The sequence below is a fragment of the Culex pipiens genome, chromosome 1 (genome assembly GCF_016801865.2).
Source record: "Culex pipiens pallens isolate TS chromosome 1, TS_CPP_V2, whole genome shotgun sequence".
Classification (NCBI taxonomy): domain Eukaryota; kingdom Metazoa; phylum Arthropoda; class Insecta; order Diptera; family Culicidae; genus Culex; species Culex pipiens.
Window position 1 is genome coordinate 20230263 of NC_068937.1, and position 14653 is coordinate 20244915.

The window sequence follows — 14653 nt, forward strand, 5'->3', positions numbered from 1 at the left end:
CCGAGCGACGAAGTCGTCATCCTCGCCGAAAAGTAAACAAACCAATTTATGATGAAAAATTGGAAAATGAACAGTCTACAAAGTCTAAACAGCAAACAAACACAGTCCTACGCGAATGTGAGGGTGTGTTTGGTGCGAAATCGTTGGAGAAAAAAAAGATTAAAAAATAAACTTTGGTACGCAATTTTTATCTAACCTTGCATGTAAAAAATAGACTTAATTTTACATGTTTACACTTACATGTTTTTTTTTTATTTTTCATTGTGTCACACTGAATCTTTCTAACAGGCAAAAAAAGAACTATTTTTGGACTAAACAGGCAGTGAGTTAATTTTTGTGCGTTTTTATTCCTTCTTATTTTTCTTATATTTTCTATATTTGCCTTCCGTTGTATATCCTGCAATCTTGTCATAGTATATTATGTAAATTTGTGTTGGGGCAAATTGTGCGGGTTTATTTACAAATGTTGAGGTGGTGCGTGGAAACATAAAATCACCCTCATCAGGGTGCGAAATGTTACGAGGTGGTGATTAGTGAATGTTTTGACCCCTAAAACTAGATAACAATTCTTTATCAATATATTTAGGATAAAAAGCATAACTGTGATTGTATTGAAATCAATTTAAAGGTTTGATCATAAAACAAACAAAAAATATTCCAAAATTAAGGGGATAACGAATAAAAAAGTTTTGTTGGAATATCAGAAAAAAGAGAAAAAAAGACAAATTTCACAGGCTTCAAAAAGTGATAAAAGTACAAGAAGGGAAGTAATTTTTTTAAATGAACAGACAATCAAATTTAAATTGTCAATGACTAAAAACCACAGTTTTAGTAAGACATTCATTTGTGCAAACTAAACACGTAGAATAAAATTGTACACGGAAAAATTTGAAAAAAATAATTCACAAATCCTTAAAAATCTGACAAAAAATTAGTAAAAATGTATTTTAAAACTTAACGTTCTTCAAAACTTTAGATTAAATGTAAGCGTCTGAATCATGCGTAAATTAAACAACAAATAAATATTTTTTTACGTATGATTTGTTGCAAATAAACATCAAATCACATTTAAACTTGAATGTTTAATGACGTGTTACATAATTTGTGATGTAACATTTGGATTTTTCTGTGTGGTCTTATAACTTTTTACAAACAATTTTATACAGAGTTTAAACATGAAAATTGGTAAAGGTATAAATTAACCTACACAGAAAAAAACATTTCTGAATGTTACATCATTGATCATGTAACACTTTTGCACGTCATTAATAATTCAGATTTAATTGCGATTTAATGTAAATTTTTCCACCAATACTACGTAAAATCATGATTTATGTGTGATAAAGACGATTACATCGAATTTTAAGTTTAAATCAACCGAGTTTACATGTGTTTCATAATTTCCGTGTCGAGCAAATTTACACTTCTTTTTGTGTTTTTTTATGTTATTTTACCTGAATATCTATAAGAAATATAATTATATATGACAAGGTAAAGAATTTCTCGTAAATGTAATTTTACCCATTTGATGATGTAAAATTACATATTTTTTCCTATCACATTTTTTCAAGTTGATTTTATGTCAGAACAATGTGTTTTACGAGAAACTGAGTAAGATTACACCATTGAGATGGAATTGTCACTCGTTCACCATATTTCACACAAAAATTATGGTAAAATTACATAAAATGAGGTAAATTTATACATTTTTTTTTCTCAACCCACGATCTGGTTTACTGTTTTTACTGTGTTAAATAAAAATAAAATCATGGTACTGCATCGGGGAATGCAATCAAAACAAAAAAAATCAGGGAATGCGGGAATATCACCTAAATGTGTAATATTACCTCTAAAAATGTGTAAATTTACATTTTTTAACATATTAACATATTCCACATAAATTGAGGCTAAAATTACATCGAAATAGAGGTAATATTCAAGTAAACATTTTTTAACCATTCGAAATCAAACTTTTTTTACTTTGTGAAGTTAATTTGAAAACCTAGAAATAACAACAGTTTAACATATAAAGTAAACAAAAAAGGGTTCTCTTTTCTCTCATGGAACAATCAAAAGTTGTGTTAAAATGGTGAAAAAGTGAGAAATTATGAAAAATAATTGGATACAAGTAAATATTTTTGCATACATTTTTGAAAAAATAGTTAAAAAAATAGAAAAAAGCATAAAAATAATTAAATTATGAAAAAAAAGAAAAATCAAAATTCAAGCAAAATAACAAAAATAAAATAGAACTCTATAAGGGACTATCCATAAACAATGTGGACACTTTTTTGGAAATCTCATTTTACCCTTTCAAGCCTGAATTAAAAAAAAAATGTTAGTTGATGATGGGAAAATGGTTCTTACGACCATACGAAAATTTTGGGCTAGCCTTGAAAATTTTCATTTTTGGGTCATATATGACTCATAAGGCCTGAAATGGTTAAACATTTAAAAAAGGCTTGAAAACTGAACATTATGGAACATTCTCATGTAAATTTAATTGTATGTAAAAATTAGAATAGTTAGAAAAAAATAATGTAATTTGAAAATAAAATTAAACAAAATTGATCTCAGGGGCTTAAAAAGGAAAAATATCAAAAGAAAAACGAGAAACAACAGAAAAAAAACTAGATTATAGCAAACATATATTTAAAACTCAATTGAAGACATCACATTTAGGCAAGATTTACCTCATGACTTTAACCGTCGAATTCGAGTCTAGATTTGCTTCAAGCTGTCACAATTTTAAGCAACGCTCTTTTGAAAAATTGATATTTACGACAAAGTTAGGTTAGAAGAGTTTATAGCTGGGCGCAATTTTAATGCATACATTTTTTTAAAGTATCAGTAAAACTGGCAACACTGCTGTCAAAATATCTATATCATGTGAAATGAAACCAAAATTTTTAACAAAATATGTATGTTACTATAAAGAAAATTAAAGATTTTTTTTTTAAATGCTAAATTCTTGTGTAAAATTATATCTTTTTTTCCAATAACTTGTAATAAGGGTCATTCCTTCCCAAGTGACCACGCGTCCAACATCGACCTTCACCAAATCTGCTCATATTTGGCATGGGGGTTGTTTTTGCCCCAAAAACAAAGAATCCAAAGTTTGGTGACATTTGGTCCACCCCCGCGCCCGTGGCACCCCCCTCTTTTTCTGAGATTTTTGAAAAACCTCATTTTTAAAATGCATTTTGCTAAGAGAAAAGTTTACAAAAAGTGAACTTTTGGGTATGTATATTTGAAGATTTTTTGATGTAGAATCGAATGGCGTACTCAAAATTTACGTACAGTGTTGCCAGATATGAAAATTTTGCGCTTTAAGTTTTAAAATGCATTTTTAACCCTTTGGACGAGCACTTACGGGAAAACTGACAATTGCATTCGATTGCTGAGAGTTTTTTACATTAAATTCAATCAAAACCTCAGGGTAAAATGAATATTTCTTGAGATATCACATTTTTAAGTTGGAAAGCTCTGTATTGCACAGCAAATGTTTTACTTAACCATCAATTTTCAACAGTACATTGCGTGAGAGCATAGTAGGCCTTGAAATTTGAATATTCTTTTTTTCAATTTCTTAACGGAAGCAAGTGAATGTCCCAAAATTGAATTTATGTATGTATGTATTGTATGTATGTATGTATTTGTGTATGTATGTATTGTATGTATGCATTTGAACCCCCGTCTTGGCAGGACTTGGCGTGGTTCACGGATATAAGAAAATGACAAAATGTTTAATTTCGAGCGCATCAACCGGAATTTTCTAGTTTTATGGCCCCAGAAGCTAGCCTGAAAATATGAGCTTATTTGGTTAGGGTTGGTGGGTCCAATTTTTACCTGAAGGATTTTTGGAGTTTTTTTTTGGCAAAATTTAAAAACATGCTCAAAAAATTAACCTATATATTTTCGGGATCAATTCCTAGCGCTTTGCGATGTTCTACAAAGTTGTTCCCCGGATCAAAATCTTTGAGAATTTTGACAATAAGAAAATTTGATAGCGTTTTGGGAAACTTTGTCGAAGAAGATGTTAAAAGTGAAAATTCCCCATAGTAAATTAATTAAAGTTCCATTCTAACTTCAGGTCAAAACTGGACCCACTAAACATTAACCAAATGGGCTCATATTATCAGGCTAGCTTCTGGGGCCATAAAACTAGAAAATTCCGGTTGATGCGCTCGAAATTAAACATTTTGTCATTTTCTTATATCCGTGAACCACGCCAAGTCCTGCCAAGACGGGGGTTCAAATGCATACATACAATACATACATACACAAATACATACATACATACAATACATACATACATACAATACATACATACATAAATTCAATTTTGGGACATTCACTTGCTTCCGTTAAGAAATTGAAAAAAAGAATATTCAAATTTCAAGGCCTACTATGCTCTCACGCAATGTACTGTTGAAAATTGATGGTTAAGTAAAACATTTGCTGTGCAATACAGAGCTTTCCAACTTAAAAATGTGATATCTCAAGAAATATTCATTTTACCCTGAGGTTTTGATTGAATTTAATGTAAAAAACTCTCAGCAATCGAATGCAATTGTCAGTTTTCCCGTAAGTGCTCGTCCAAAGGGTTAAAAATGCATTTTAAAACTTAAAGCGCAAAATTTTCATATCTGGCAACACTGTACGTAAATTTTGAGTACGCCATTCGATTCTACATCAAAAAATCTTCAAATATACATACCCAAAAGTTCACTTTTTGTAAACTTTTCTCTTAGCAAAATGCATTTTAAAAATGAGGTTTTTCAAAAATCTCAGAAAAAGAGGGGGGTGCCACGAGCGCGGGGGTGGACCAAATGTCACCAAACTTTGGATTCTTTGTTTTTGGGGCAAAAACAACCCCCATGCCAAATATGAGCAGATTTGGTGAAGGTCGATGTTGGACGCGTGGTCACTTGGGAAGGAATGACCCATAATTTAAATTTGGTGATATAATATCTTATTCATAGCCAATTTATGGAAGTAATACTTTTACATTGCAACTTGCATGCAAGTTTGGTCTAAAATTGGGCATTTTGGAATTGTAATAAAACACAAAATTTTTAAAACTTCGAAAGTGACGAAAGTGAAAAATAATTAATTTCAATAAATATTCACCTCAAAAATCAAAGCCAAAACCGCGCGCCCACAATTCGAAAAATCGAACCGAAACAAGTGCAAGCAAAAAGAGAGACCTGACTTCTGGGCCAGAAAGAGACGGCACGAAGGAAAGCAGCCCCGTGCTAAATTTAGACCGCCGCACATTTTAGAGCGCGCGCCCCGTTTCAGGGGGGGAAGTTCTATTTTTAGAGCCCATTCGGTCGTTTTTCTTTCTTATGTGTGTGTGTGCGGACGCGCGAACAACTTTCAATTTATAACCTAAAAATAATTAAAAAAAAAACAACAAAAGGAATGGAACTGCGAAGCATTATTTTGATTTGTTTGTTATTTCCGCGCATGAATGCGGTTTTGTTTTTTTTATAGCGATTTTGACAGCTGCGGGTGCAGTGTTGCCATAATTCCATGATTTGCTTTTATCAGTTCAGTTTGAGTCCAGAAAAAAGTCAACAACATTGCATTTTATAGCAAATTTTTGACAGTTGCACTTCGTGCTGCCATAATGACAGTCTTGTGTCATAATCCTTTCGAAAGCTTGTTCGCACCTGCAGGGGACGACACTCGCGTCTAGTAGTCTGGTTCAAGAGTTGCCGCTGTTGTCGCAATCCCCTCTTACTTGTTGTCAACACCCTAGAAATAGTAAACAGAGGTGCACTCTGTCATGTCATATGTCGCGCAGCTAAATTTATCGACCATAAGCTGTTTTTTTGCTTGCAGCACGGTTTTTCTCACTCTCTTCTGTGTTGGAGCAGGATTAAAATAGAAAATTCCTTGCATATATTGCCAATCGAATCAAATGCCGGTGGAAAGGGGGAGAAAACGAGAGGATGGGGGGATTTTTTTTTATAGCAAACTGCTTTCTGACTGACGCTTAGAAGGAGGGAAAGAGATGGCAACCCCGGACGACTCCCAGGTGTCTGTTTTGAATCCGCTGAAGTGTGCAGTGCAGAGAGGCAGAGAAAATAATCCGACTATTTTGAAACGGAAAAGGCTTAGTTCTTTTTATAGAACGACCTCTTGTGATTGGTTTGACTTGTAGTGTGGGCATTAGATGGTTGGAAATGTTTATAGCATTTTTTTTGTATTTGACTTACTTTTTATCAGAATAATTGCCAACACTGTTTTCAAAATATCAAAACCATGTAAAAATTACAAAAAAAAAATCTTAACTTAACAAACTCCAACAATTGAGTCCCCTACCCTAACGGGCAAATCCGCCATAAAATGCGTTATTTTTATCCTTCTCCGCATAGCCGAGAATAACTCTGGCCACCCTGGGTGGCACCAAGAAGGTGGTGGAGTAAAGGTGCTGAGCTGAGCCTTCTGAAGGACGTGTCTTTCATCCGCCTCCGCTCGCCAACTCTGCGGCAATTTTAAATTGGAAAGAAAGAGTTAGAGGGAGATGTCCATGCTTGCTGTCATAAAGGGTGTGTGCGTTGCTCACCAGATGGCATTGTGCGAGGTTTAAAAATATGCAAAACCGGAAATAGTTCTAGGGAGGGATGGCAACACTGTCACTGGTTAATTTATTTAGAAGTATATTCAGTTGAATTTGTTATGTAAATTATTTGTAATTAGGGTTTCTTTTAACTTATTTTTTGTATTTAGCGAAAATTTCATAATTCTAAATTTGTGCAAGTTCATGCAAAATTTATCTTGATTTGACCCGCATATTGAAAATTATGAAAATTGATATAATATTTCATGTCAAATTTGGCTTCGTCCAAGATACATAAAAAAAATTGCATAAAAAACATTTTGTTCAATTTTAAAATGTCTTTCCACATTTGATTATAGTTTCTGAAAATTTCAGTAGTTGTTTTAATTCGATATTTGTTAAAAATTTTATTACACAGAAAATGTTTTCAATCCATTCAAAATTTGTCTTATCGCTTATCAGACAGAACAATTCGTCCTAAATTCATGCAAAGATCGTAGCGCCCCAAGTGGTGGAAATCGCCTTAAGCCGTCACCAGTCAAACAGGGAGCATTCAAAGATTATGTGAATGGGGCTTTCAAAAACTACGGGACATTCGTACAAATTTGATAGTTTTTTCATTATTATTTTCAATCGGATTCATTATTCAATATGAAAATGTAAAATTGCTTGAATATAAAATTGTTAACATGTTAAAATAATAAACAGTTTAAATAATAACAAGGTAAAATTTGGGTAAAATGTTAAAATTTTGTTGAAATTTGGTTTAAATGTTGAAATTTGGTTTAAATGTTAAAATTTGGATAAAATGTTAGAATTTGGATAAAATGTTAAAATTTAGTAAAAATTTGGAAATTTGGTTAAATTGTTAAATTTGTTTGATTTAAATTTAATTTAATTTAAAAATTTGGATAAAATGTTAGAATTTGGATAAAATGTAGAAATTTATTGAAAATTTAAAAATTTGGGTAAAATGTTAAAATTTGGTTAAAATGTTCAAATTTGGTTCAAATGTTAAAATTTGGTTAAAATGTTAAAATTCAGCAAAAATTTAAAAAATTGGATAAAATGTTACAATTGTTAAATGTAAAAATTTGGGGAAAATGTTAAAATTTGGTTAACATGTTCAAATTTGGATAAAATATTAATATTTAGCAAAAATTTAAAAATTTGGATGAAATGTAAAAATTTTGTTGAAATTTGGTTAAAATGTTAAAATTTGGATAAAATGTTAAAATTTAGTTAAATTTAGTAAAATTTGGTTAAATTGTTAAAATTTAGCAATAATTTAAAAATTTGGATAAAATGTAAAAATTTGGATAAAATGTTGAAATTTATTAAAAATTTTAAAATTTGGGCAGAATGTTAAAATTTGGTTAAACTGTTGAAATGTGTTTAAAACGTTAAAATTTAATAAAAATTTAAAATTTGGTTACAATATTAAAATTTGGTTCAAATGTTAAAATTTGGTTAAAATGTTAAAATTAAGCAAATATTTAAAAATTTTGATAAAATGTTAAAATTTTGTTGAAATTTGGTTAAAATGTTAAAATTTTGTTGAAATTTGGTTAAAATGTTAAAATTTGGATAAAATGTTAAAATTTGGATAAAATGTTAAAATTTGGTTGAAATGTTAAAATTTGGTTAAATTGTTAAAATTGGGTTGAAAATTTAAAATTTAATAAAAAATTTCCAATTAGGTTAAAATGTTAAAACTTGATTAAAATGTTACAATTAAGGTAAAATGTTAAAATTTGGTTAAAATGTAAAAATTTAAAAATTGTAAAAAATGTTAAAATTGGGTTGAAAAGTTTAAATTTAATAAAAAATTTCCAATTTGTTTCAAATGTTAAAATTTGGTTAAAATGTTATAATTTATTAAAAATTTAAAAATTTGGGTAAAATGTTAAAATTTGGTTAAACTGTTTAAATTTGGTTAAAATGTTAAATTTAATAAAAATTAAAAAAAATGGGTAAAATGTTAAAATTTGGTTAAAACAGAATGTTAAAATGTTAAAATGTTAAAATGTTAAAATGTTAAAATGTTAAAATGTTAAAATGTTAAAATGTTAAAATGTTAAAATGTTAAAATGTTAAAATGTTAAAATGTTAAAATGTTAAAATGTTAAAATGTTAAAATGTTAAAATGTTAAAATGTTAAAATGTTAAAATGTTAAAATGTTAAAATGTTAAAATGTTAAAATGTTAAAATGTTAAAATGTTAAAATGTTAAAATGTTAAAATGTTAAAATGTTAAAATGTTAAAATGTTAAAATGTTAAAATGTTAAAATGTTAAAATGTTAAAATGTTAAAATGTTAAAATGTTAAAATGTTAAAATGTTAAAATGTTAAAATGTTAAAATGTTAAAATGTTAAAATGTTAAAATGTTAAAATGTTAAAATGTTAAAATGTTAAAATGTTAAAATGTTAAAATGTTAAAATGTTAAAATGTTAAAATGTTAAAATGTTAAAATGTTAAAATGTTAAAATGTTAAAATGTTAAAATGTTAAAATGTTAAAATGTTAAAATGTTAAAATGTTAAAATGTTAAAAAGTTCAAATGTTCAAATGTTCAAATTTAAAATTTTTAAAATGTTATGAGATATATCAGATATATCTTCGTTTGAAACCCCTTTTCACAAATTTGAAAATTTTCACAAATATCGTAATTTGGGAAAGTTTTTATATTCATCCCCAAATTATTAAAGGAATGCATGACAGATATGGCATCGTATTTCAACCATGTAAAAAAATTATAAATTTAAGTGTTTTAAAAATGATATTGTTTATTTTTTTAAAACCCATCAACCATTTTCTCTTGAAAATGTAAGGTTACGATATTTTGTGAAAATTTAATTCAATTTGATCGAAAACATCAATGCTGTTAAACATCCATGCAAAATTTGTCTTGATTTGAATCCATATTGCAATTCATAAAATCAAATTGTGTAAAAAAATAATACTTGAAATTTTGTTTAACCGTCAATTTTTTTAAAGTTTTAAAATTTAATGTTAGATTTGGTTTAATTGATACCAATTGATTTTGCAAAAAATTGTAAAAACTTATCATATTTTTTAAAATTCTCCACTTTTTGTTTGTTTTTATATTAAATAAAAAGAAATGCTTGGAGGATTTTTTCAAAAAGTCTTATGCGCCAAGGGTTTTCTTGTACTGGTAGGACTTGTTATGTTTTAAAAATTATATTTCATAAATAAGTAATTTATCATAATTTAAATATGTTAAAAATGTCAAGATTAAACATTTAAAAAACTGTTAAAAAAATAGCTCATGTCGTGAAATTTTTGATGGTTTGAATTTTTTGAAGTTCAATATTTTGAAAAACTTCAAGTTAATTTAAAATTTAAGTAACTTTAAAAAGAAAACAAACTTCATGTTGTCAATTCACGGAAGATTTTCCTTTGTGTGATACCCATATCACAAATTTCTAAATTTGAGAAAATATTGAAGTATTTTGTGAAATCCATACTAAATTTGTCTTCGTTGACACACATATTTAATTTTGAAAATTGCAAAAATGAAAAAGTAGTTTTTTTGTTATAAATAATATGAGTAAGGGGCCATCCATAAATCACGTGATCATTTTTTTTAATTTCAGGCCCACAATCCCTTCTCTCTTGTGTGCGATTGTTCATGATAATTTGAAAACATCTTCGTCTGATTTTATTTATCTATTTGTTTTTTTATTAGGTGGAAGTTATGACTCGCTCTACATTAAAAAAAATGAAATGATTTTCTAAGATTTTGAGAAATTCGAAAAGGCCTTTTTAAAAAACATGTTTTATTTTTATTTTTTGATGTGCTAATTCAGAACGAATAAGGTCAATTTAATTCACTCTGTAAAATCAAATCATTTTTTTTTCACTCGCTGAGAGCGTTACCGAAATAGCTTCCCGGCTTGGCGATGATATCGGGCGATGTTTCCAAGGCAAATTATACTTTATCAGCAGTATATGCCAGGCGCTTCTTCGTCCCTAACGAGCGAAAGTTAAAAATGGCAACACCAGCACCACTTAGGAAACCCATCAGCGACATAAAACAGCACGCGAATTGCTAAAAATAGTCCGGAGTGAAAGAGTGAGAGGGGGAAATGTTTGTGTACCCTCCCCTCCCTCACCCTCACTTCCCCGATTTTGACGGGATACGATTGTCATGATGGTTATCAGCAGTGCTTTTTGCAGCATTTTCCTTCCCTCGTTAACCCTTGACCAAAAACTAACAAAACTAACAAAACTAACAAAACTAACAAAACTAACAAAACTAACAAAACTAACAAAACTAACAAAACTAACAAAACTAACAAAACTAACAAAACTAACAAAACTAACAAAACTAACAAAACTAACAAAACTAACAAAACTAACAAAACTAACAAAACTAACAAAACTAACAAAACTAACAAAACTAACAAAACTAACAAAACTAACAAAATTAAGAAAAAACTAACAAAACTAACAAAACTAGCAAAACTAGCAAAACTAACAAAACTAACAAAACTAACAAAACTAACAAAACCAGCCAAAATAACAAAACTAACAAAACGAACAAAACTAACAAAACTAACAAAACTAACAAAACTAACAAAACTAACAAAACTAACAAAACTAACAAAACTAACAAAACTAACAAAACTAACAAAACTAACAAAACTAACAAAACTAACAAAACTAACAAAACTAACAAAACTAACAAAACTAACAAAAATAACAAAAATAACAAAAATAACAAAACTAACAAAACTACAAAACTAACAAAACTGACAAACTAAAAATAGCTTAAAAGCCGAAGTCAGTCAAGGGTTAACAATGGGAAAACAAATCGTTTTTAGCTCGGTGATAAAACAAGCTCTTGACAGGAGGACGGTGGTGGTGGTGGGTTTATTAATAACAAACTACACAAAACACTCGCCACGTAACAATCAGACTCGGTAGCAAACAAAGTTTCTATTGTTGGCAGCGTGCTGATCAAGGTGGTAACAATTTGTAGTGGAATATGAAAAATATTGAGAAAATATAAGTCAAAAGTATTAAGACAACAAATTAAAATTAAATAAGTTAATAAGTTTTTTTTTCAAATTTTAATGCCTGCAAAATTTAAATAAAACAAACTTTTTAAAGTTGCGCTAAGACTTTCTACATTGTTGCAGCCGGGCATTGGCTGCGCTGGCTGTCACAAGTTGTCAGTTGCACACCCGCCTGCTGCGATTGACAACCGACCGACCGAATCGGTACTGGGTTAAATTTAGCCGCTCTAATTATGCAATCGAGACCTGCCTGCCTGCATCGGAACGCTAAAAATAGCACTCCGGTCCTGTTGATAAACGAGCGGCAGCAAACTTTTGAGGGACAACGTGGCACGACATAGTTTTGTTTGTTTTTGTTTTTAATTTTGAAATTTCATTTGTTAAATCTCTTCATTTTTGGTTGTCTTTTGTTGATTTTTTTTCTCGATTTTAAGGTTTTTTATATGATTTTTTTAACACTTTTTAAATATTTAATTTTTGAAAAGAAAAGAACTGTCAACTGTCAGTCGTCAGTCTCTTCCAGGCGTTGCTTCCTTTCGCAGAAGAGAGAAGCTTTTGCGCCATTTGTTTGCCGTGTGATATATTTAGCGCCAAACTCGTTTAATGCATGCATGAAGAGCTGGAGCCGATTCCTGGGCAACCAAGCCCAAACCCAACCCCCCTGAGAAGCCATCGCCGTCGGTAGGCAGGCAGGGGCAGGTTCTATTTCCAGACACATTTGCCGCGCTGCTCCTCAATCAATAAATTGGTGTGTTTGTGGCGTAGTTGGAATATGGCCTTTTGGCATTTTGCTGACTTGTTTTTGTTTGATTAGATGTTTCGTTTAGAAAATTTCAAATGCAGTCATGTGAAAAAGCATTGAAACAACGTCAGACACCAACAAATAAATCTGTATATTTTAAAATGAAAACTAAATTCAAAAAGAGTAATAAATGAAAATAAACAAAAACAAGTTTAATGCATAGTATTGAACATATGAATCAAAACTGGCCAAAGAAAGACGCAGGTTTATATGAAAGACAAGAACAAGAAAAATGCCAATTAAGTACCAAAAATTAAAAAAAAAGATAATCATTGAGAATGAAAAAATTATAGAAAAAATAATAAAATAAGAGTCTAACTATTACTTGAAAATTCCCGAAAATAAGCAGTAAATAAAAACTAAAATTAGAATTAAAGTGTGTCACTGATTTGCACATAAATATTAAAAATAAAATGTTAGAGCAATTCCAGCTCAAATCAGGATTTTTTCTGGTACTTTTGTACCCGACCAACTCCGATTTCAATGAAACTTTGTAGACATGTTATCCTAGGCCTAGATAAGCCATTTTTGTGTATATGAAGCCAATAGTCCTCGAAAATAACATTTGAGGAGGGCCTAAGGTATTTAAATATTTTTGTATTCTGTAATTTAAAAATTACTGTATCTCGAAGCCGTTGCGTCGTATCAAAAAGTGGTCAAAGACAAACTTGTAGGAAATTGGACGGGCTTTCTGAAAAAAATACACTGAAACAAAAATACACGCCACATCTATGAGATTTTTTGGTTTTTAAGTCTAAAACTTAAATTTTAAGGTGATGTCACGATTTTTTTTCGTTCAAATTTTTTGAGGAAATAGCCTAAAATGTTACCAAAAGACTGACTAAAAATGGAGGATGGTATGTCTCTCCTAAAAAATACAAAATTCATTTACTCAAACTGTTTTTTTGAAAAGTGGTCTAAACGTCAAAATTTTCAAAAACCAGTAGTGGAAATCGATTCTCCAGACAATTTTACATCTAAGCATTCATATTGGCCATTGTCCTATGTCCAATCCGTGGGAAGATACAGCGGATTTGAAAATAAAAATGTTGAAAAACGGGTTTTTTGTGGTTTTTGGCAATTTCTATATGACAGACTTGGTTTTTCAGTCTCGTAAATATTTTTACCGAAAAGCTCGTCCAATTTCCCATAAGTTTGTCTTTTACAGCTTTAAGCTTTAATTAAGCTTATATCTGTAAGCCCTTACATCCAATTGAAATGCTGTCAAAGGCAAACTTATGGGAAATTGGACGAGCTTTCCGGTAAAAATATTTACGAGACTGAAAAACCAAGTCTGTCACATAGAAATTTCCAAAAACCACCAAAAAACCCGTTTTTTGCAAAATTTTTATTTTCAAAACCGCTGTATCTTCCCACGGATTGGACATAGGACAATGGTCAATATGGAGACTTTAATGTAAAATTGTCTGGAGAATCAATTCCCACTACTGGTTTTTAAAAATTTTGACTTTTAGACCACTCTTCAAAAAAACAGTTTTAGTAAATGATTTTTGTATTTTTTTAGGAGAGACATACCATCCTGCATTTTTCATCAGTCTTTTGGTAACATTTTAGGCTATTTCCTCAAAAATTTTGAACGAAAAAAAAATCGTGACTTCACCTTTAAATTTATGTTTTAGGCTTAAAAACCAAAAAATCTCATAGATGTGGCGTGTATTTTTGTTTCAGTGTATTTTTTTTCAGAAAGCCCGTCCAATTTCCTACAAGTTTGTCTTTGACCACTTTTTGATACGACGCAACGGCTTCGAGATACAGTAATTTTTAAATTACAGAATACAAAAATATTTAAATACCTTACGCCCTTCTCAAATGTTATTCTCGAGTACTATTTGCTCCATATGCACAAAAATGGCTTATCTAGGCCTAGGATAACATGTCTACAAAGTTTCATTGAAATCGGAGAGGGTCGGGTACAAAAGTATCAGAAAAATTCCTGATTTGAGCTGGAATTGCTCGTCATCAAAAAAAGTGTAAAAGTGGAAAAATGCAAACTAATCAATTGAGTTAAAGTTAAAGTTAGAAGTAAAATATCGTGCAAAAAATATTTAATGAAAACTATCTGAAAGACAAAGAAGTCAATACAAAGAGCAAGATTTAAAAAAAAACAATGAAGAAGGAAATGAAAAATAAAAGCAATAACTTAAAGTATAAAAATTCGTTAGGAAACCCAATAAAAAAAATACAAAAAAGTCATGGTTGACAACAAATAAACTAG

The 14653-nt window shown here is 29.8% G+C and overlaps 1 protein-coding gene across 5 annotated transcripts in view; it reads left to right on the plus strand.

The window, feature by feature from the left end:
- Positions 1-14653, plus strand: part of LOC120416915 (histone deacetylase 4) — a 130757-nt gene that overhangs the window by 15283 nt on the left and 100821 nt on the right. The gene's annotated exons all lie outside the window — the stretch shown is intronic.